General features: G+C 39.3%; 1 pseudogene; it reads right to left on the bottom strand.

Annotated features, from left to right (window-relative positions):
- Positions 1–335: 335 nt before the first annotated feature.
- On the bottom strand, positions 336–1,158 carry LOC123805225 (annotated as a pseudogene).
- Between the last annotated feature and the right edge of the window lie 5,420 nt (positions 1,159–6,578).

Here is a 6,578-nt window from a genome sequence, read left to right as displayed (position 1 = left end):
GGTACTTGGGACACAGCAGGGTACAAAACAAAGGTTCATCATGGAGCTTACAGACTAGTATTTATGACCCCTTCACCTATATGCTATCTGTGACCCTGGGCAAGTTATGGCACCTTTCTCCATGGCTACCCTATGCAAGAAGAAGCGGGACTGGCCCAGACATGTGTAATGTGTCTGGTGAACTGTACATGCCAAATGGACACCACCCCAACTCACCACCCAGACAGGAGATCAGGCTGGAAGTTGACATTTAATAATAAAGTACAAGGGGTGGGGAGGATAGAGGGGAGCACAAGGGGTAGTCTGGTGTATTGTAGCCCCAGGGCCTGGGCTGGCTACACAAACTGCTGCTGCTGCTTTTTAGTGGCTACCTCACTGGCAAGGTCCTTGGTCTTCTCTGTAGCTGCGAGTGCCATCTCCTTTGCCTTCTCCTTGGCTATCTCAATAAGTGTTTTGGAAGGAGCCTCACCTTTCAGCTTGACCAAGATGTATTCAAAGCCCTTCATCACCTTGTGCACACCACTTTTGAACTGGGCGAGATGAAATTCCTGGACAGCTCTGGAGATTCCAAATAAGCCAGAGGAGACCCAAGCTTCCCTGTGGATTTCTGTTCAACCACTGTTAAAGAGTTCACATACTAAACATATTGTTCCCTCACCACCATCAGCTGGGCATGGTTGATGTTTCAGGTGAAGGTGGTCATGGTCTGGTTCTGTGGGTCCACAATAAAATTCTCCAGGATGTACACCAAGTGAGTAATATTGGCAGGAAATAGTTCCTCAGCCCAGTGGGGCATTCTGTTAGCCTTGGTCAGGAGTCCCCAGAACATGAGCTTCCAGTCAGGGGTTACCACCTGGTGTACTATGTCTTCTGTCAAAACCTTTTTTTTTTTTAACTTTAATTGTTGTTCAAGTACAGTTTTCTTTCTTTTACTCCCATCCCAACCCACCCCCAGCCCTCCCCACCTCCCTCCCATTTCCATCCCCCCCCCCTAGTTTTTGTCCATGTGTCTTATATTTGTTCCTGTAAACCCTTCCCCTTTTCCCCTCAAATTCCCTCATGTTTGCCATAGGAATTTAGGTACCGCTGCCAGAAAATAGTAAACACTTGGCCTCAGGAAACCCAGAGCATGCTCTGGCCCAGAAAATACTTCACCATCATCCCAGCTGGAGTGGGATCAACACCTGCACAGCATCAGGTGTGCAGAGCCTGAGGACACATGCAGACCAGGCCCATGAACTCTGCTCAGTCAACACTGCACTGCACTCCACAACAGCCACCACCATGAGGACTTGTCCAGCCACCCATGCGATAAAATAGATTTTAAAACCAAGGCTATGGTAAGGGCCAAGGAAGAACACTGCATAATGATAAAAGGAAAAATCCAATAATAGGATATAACCCTAGTAAAGGTTTACACACAACATAGGAGCCCCTAAATATGTAAAGCAAATCTTAGTAGACAGATAGACAGAAATAGTCATAGTGTGGGATATTAACACTCCATTAATTTCGGTGAATAGATCACGCAGACAGAAAATCAACAAGGAAGCAGCAGCTTTAAATGACACACTAGATCAAATGGATTTAATTGATACCTTCAGTGCATTTCACCCCAATGCAGCAGAATTTACATACTATTTTTATTGTTCTATTACAGTTGTCCCAATTTTCCCCCAGTGTTCTACACTGTCCCTCCCACCCCCCATTCCCACAATCAATCCCCACCATGTTGTCTATATCCATGGGTCATTTATACTTGTTCTGTAACTAGGCCCTTCCTCTTTCCTCCCTTATCTCTCTACCCCCTTCTTTCTTGTCCCTGTCACTCTGTTTCCTGTTTCCAAACCTCTGGTTCTATTTTGCACGTTTTTTTTTGTTTTGTTTTGTTGATTAGGTTCCACTTATAAGTGAGATCATATGGTATTCATCTTCACCACCTGGCTTATTTCACTTAGCAGTTTACAGTTCCATACATGCTGAAGAGAAAGATAGGAGTTCCTTCTTTCTTTCTTTGTGCTGTGCAGTATTTCATTGTGTACATGTGTCACAGTTTTTGAACCACTCATCTATTGATGGGCACTTAGACTGTTTCCAGCACTTGGCTATTGTAAATAACACTCCCAAGAACATAGGGGTGCATAGGATCTTTTGAATTGGTGTTTCAGGATTCTTAGGGCATAATTCCCGAAGTAGAATCACTGGATCAAAAGGCAGTTCCATTTTTAGTTTTCTGAGGAAATTCCATAATGTTATCCACAGTGGCTGCATCAGTCTACATTCTCACCAACAGTGGACTAGGGTTCTCTTTTCTCCAGAAACTCACCAGCACTTGTTCTTTGTTGATTTGTTTATGATGACGATTCTGACTAGACATCTTTTCATATGGCTATGGGCCTCTGTATGTCCACATGGAGAAATGTATGTTGAGGTCCTTTGCCCATTTTTTAAAGTATATTTTATTGATTATGATATTACACTTGTCCCATTTATTGCCTCCCCTTTATCCTCCTCTGTCCTGCATGCCCCACTCTCCAGAACAACCCCTCTCCTTAGTTCATGTCCATGGGCCATACATATAAGTTGTTTGGCTTCTCCATTTCTTATACTATTCTTAACCATCCCCTGTCTACTTTGTCCCCACCAATTATGCTTCTTTTTCCCTGTACCTTTTTCCCTATTCTCCTCCATCCACCTCCTCCATGTGATCTCCATTTCTGTGATTCTGTTCGTTTTAGTTGTTTGCTTAGTCTGTTTTTGTTTTTGTTTTTTAAGTTCAATTGTTAACAGTTGTTAGTTTGTTGTCATTTTACTGTTCGTAGTTTTGATCTCCTTTTTCTTAGGTAAGTCCCTTAACATTTCATATTATAAGGGATTAGTGTTGATGAACTCTTTTAACTTGACTTTAGCTGGAAAGCACTTTATCTGCCCCTCCATTCTAAATGATAGCTTTTCTGGATAGAGTAATCTTACATGTAGGTCCTTGCTTTTCATGACTTTGAATACTTCTTTCCATCCCCTTTTTGCCTGTAAAGTTTCTTTTGAGAAATAAGCTGACAGTTTTATGGGAACTCCTTTGTAGGTAACTGTCTCATTTTCTCTTGCTGCTTTTAGGATTTTTGTCCTTGTCTTTAATCTTGGGTAATGTAATTATGATGTTCCTTGGTGTGTGCTTCCTTGGTTCAACTTCTTTGGGATTCTCTGAGAGTCTTGGACTTGCAGGTCTATTTCCTTTGTCAGATTGGGGAAATTTTCCTTTATTATTTGTTCAAATAATTCTCAATTTTTTGCTCTTTCTCTTCTCCTTCTGGCCCCCTATGATTTGGATGTTGGAACGTTTAAAGATGTCCTGGAGGTTCCTAAGACTCTCTTCATTTTTTTTTCTTTTTTCTTCATTCTGCTCTGGTTGAATGTTTATTTCTTCATCTGTTCCAAATCGTTGATTTGAGTCCTGGTGTCCTTCTCTTCACTGTTGGTTCCCTGTATGTTTTTCTTTATTTCACTTTGTATAGCCTTAACTTCTTCTTTTATTTTGTGTCAATACTCAATCATTTCTCTGAGCATCCTGACTACCAGTGTTTTGAACTCTGCATCTGATAGGTTGTCTGTCCCCTTGTTGCTTAGTTATTTTTCTGGAGGTTTGATTTGTTCTTTCATTTGGGCCATATTTCTTTGCTTTAGAATGCCTGTTATGTTGTAAGGACTTCGGTATTTGTGAAGGTGGGGAAAACCACTTTGCTACATTGTGGTGCTCTATGTGGGGGAGGGGTCAGAGAGGAAACCATGCCACTTGCTTGGCTCTTGCCCTGCCATCAGTCATTTCCTCCCCTACCCACATGCAAATTGGCCCTTCCAGTACTGATTCTAAGGTGGGTGGGTTTGTGTACATTCTAGGACCTTGTGGGTCCATCCAACAGACTCTCCTGTGAGACTGAGAGTTTCTTCTGCCACTGCAAGCCCCACAAATTTTCACAGTCAGAGGTTTTGAGGCCTTTATTTTCCTGCCCTGGAACCTTGGTTTTCGTGGTCTGCTTTGTTCCCCACTTGTTTCTCCCAGTTTATCTGCACATGAATGTGGGATGGCCTGGTCTGCCAGCTGCCATTTTGCTATGTATCTTCTCTGCCCCAGCTCCCTGTTTCTGCCCCTCATACCAGTTTGGATGAATGTTTCTCCTTTAACTGCTTGGTGGTCAGACTTCCATATGGTTTGATTTTCTGGCAGTTCTGGTTCATTTTCCTTTTTAAATGTATTGTTGTCTTGGTTGTGCAAGGAAGTAAAGCTTATCTACTTGCTGTCCACTTTTTGACTGAAGTTTGTCTTCCTCGTGTTGAGTCATTTGAATTCTTCATATATTTGGAAAGAATACCCTTGTCTGATGTATCATTGACAAATGTTTTCCCGTAAGGTTGGTTCCCTTTTCATTTTTTTAAACAATGCACAGTCTATTTAATTTGATATAGTCCCATTTGGTTATTTTTTTCTTTATTTTCCATGCCCTAGAGGATGTACCAATGAAAATATTGCTGCTTGGGATATCTGAAAATTTAATGCCTATGTTTTATTCTACGACTTTTATGGTGTCGTGGCTTATGTTTAAGTCTTTTATCCATTTTAAGTTATTCTGGTTGTATGGTGTAAGTTGGTGATCCTGTTTCAATTATTTTTTTCACATATAGCTGTCCAGATCCCCCAAAACCATTTGTCCAAGAAGTTATTTTTACTCCATTTTATGCTTTCCCCCCTTTGTCTAATATTAATTGACCATAGAGACATGGGTTTATTTCTGGGCTCTCTTATCTGTTCCACTGATCTATGTGTGTATTCTTAGGCCAGTACCATACCCTTTTGGTTACAGTGGACTTGTAATATATATTGATATCAGGTATTGTGATCCCTCCTACTTTGCCTCCCCCCCCTCAACATATCTACAGCTATTCAGGGTCATTTTGGTTCAATATAAATTTTTGAAATGTTGGTTCTAAATCTGTGAAATATGTCATTGGTAATATAATAGGCATTGCATTGAGTCTACAGATTGCTTTGGGTAGTATGGACATTTTAAAGCTGTTGATTGTTTCAATCCATGAACATGGTATATGCTTCCATTTGTTTATATCTTCCTTCTGCAGTTGTCAGAGTACAGTTCTTTTACCTGCTAGGTTAAGTTTATTCCTAGGTACTTTATTTTCCTTGTTGCTGTAGTAAGTGGGATTTTTTTCCTGGTTTATTTTTCTGAAATTTCATTATTGGTGTACAAAAAGGACTTTCATTTCTGAGTATTGACTTTGTATCTTGCTATTTTGTGAAATTCACTTACTAGGTTGAGTGGTATTTTGGTGAAGCCTATCAGGTTTTCCGTGTACACTCTCATGTCATCTGCAAACAATGAAGTTTTACTTCCTCCTTTCCAATTTGGAAGGCTTTTATTTCTTTTTCTTGTCTGATCACTGTGACTGGAACTTCCAATACTATGTAAAATAAAACTGATGAAAGGAGATATCATTGTCTTGATCCTGATTTTATGGGAAAAGCTTTTAGGTTTTGTCCATTGAGCATGAGTTTGGCTGTAGATTTCTCATATGTGGTGTTTATTTTGTTGAGGTATACTCCTTATATTCCCTCCTTTCTGAGAATTTTTATCATAAATGCGTTATGTATTTTATCAAATGTTGTTTTCAGCATCTATTGATAGGATCATATGATTTTTGTCATTAATTTTGTTTATGTGGTGTATTACATTTATTGATTTGAGAATATTATAACATCCTTGTGTCAATGGGATGAATTCCACTTCATCATGGTGTATGATCTTTAGAATGTATTGCTGGATGCAGTTTGCCAATATTTTCTTGAGGATTTTAGTGCCCATGTTCATCAGTGATATTGTTCTGTAGTTTTCATTCTTTGTTGTATCTTTATTTGGTTTTGGGATTAGGATCATGCTGGCCTCATAAAAACAATTTAGGAGTCTTTCCTCTTCTTGAAGTTTTTAGAATATTTTTAGAAAAAATAGGAATTAGCTCTTTCTTAAATGTTTGGTAAAAATCACCTGTGAATCTGACTGGTCTGGTCCAGGATTTTTGTGTGTAGGGTTGTTTTTTTTTCTTTTGACACTGCTTCAATTTCACTAGTTATTATTGATCTATTCAGGTGTTCTACTTGATTCAATTTTGGCTGAATAGCTGTTTCTAGATATTTGCCCATTTTGTTCAGGTTGTCAAATATCTTGGCATGTATTTGTTCTTGGTAATTTCTTACAATCATTTGCATTTCTGTGGTGTCATTTGTAATTTCTCCTCTTTTATTTCTGATTTAATGTATTTCCATACTCTCTTTTTTTTCTTGTTGAGCTTGGTTGAAAGCTTGTTATTTTGTTTATATTTTCAAAGACACAGCTCCTGGATTTATTGATGCTTTGAATTACTCTTTTAGTCTCTATGTCATTTAATTCTGCTCTTATCTTGATTATTTCCTTCCTTCTATTTTCTTTGAGCTTTGTTGTTGTTCCACTAGTTCTTATAGGTGCATGGATAGGTTGTTTATTTGAAATGTTTCTACCTTTTTTGGTAGGCCTTAC

Source organism: Phyllostomus hastatus, unplaced genomic scaffold, assembly GCF_019186645.2.
Source record: "Phyllostomus hastatus isolate PE091 unplaced genomic scaffold, TTU_PhHast_1.1 phas_scaffold_28, whole genome shotgun sequence".
NCBI lineage: Eukaryota > Metazoa > Chordata > Mammalia > Chiroptera > Phyllostomidae > Phyllostomus > Phyllostomus hastatus.
This window is presented reverse-complemented; position numbering and strand designations above follow the sequence as displayed.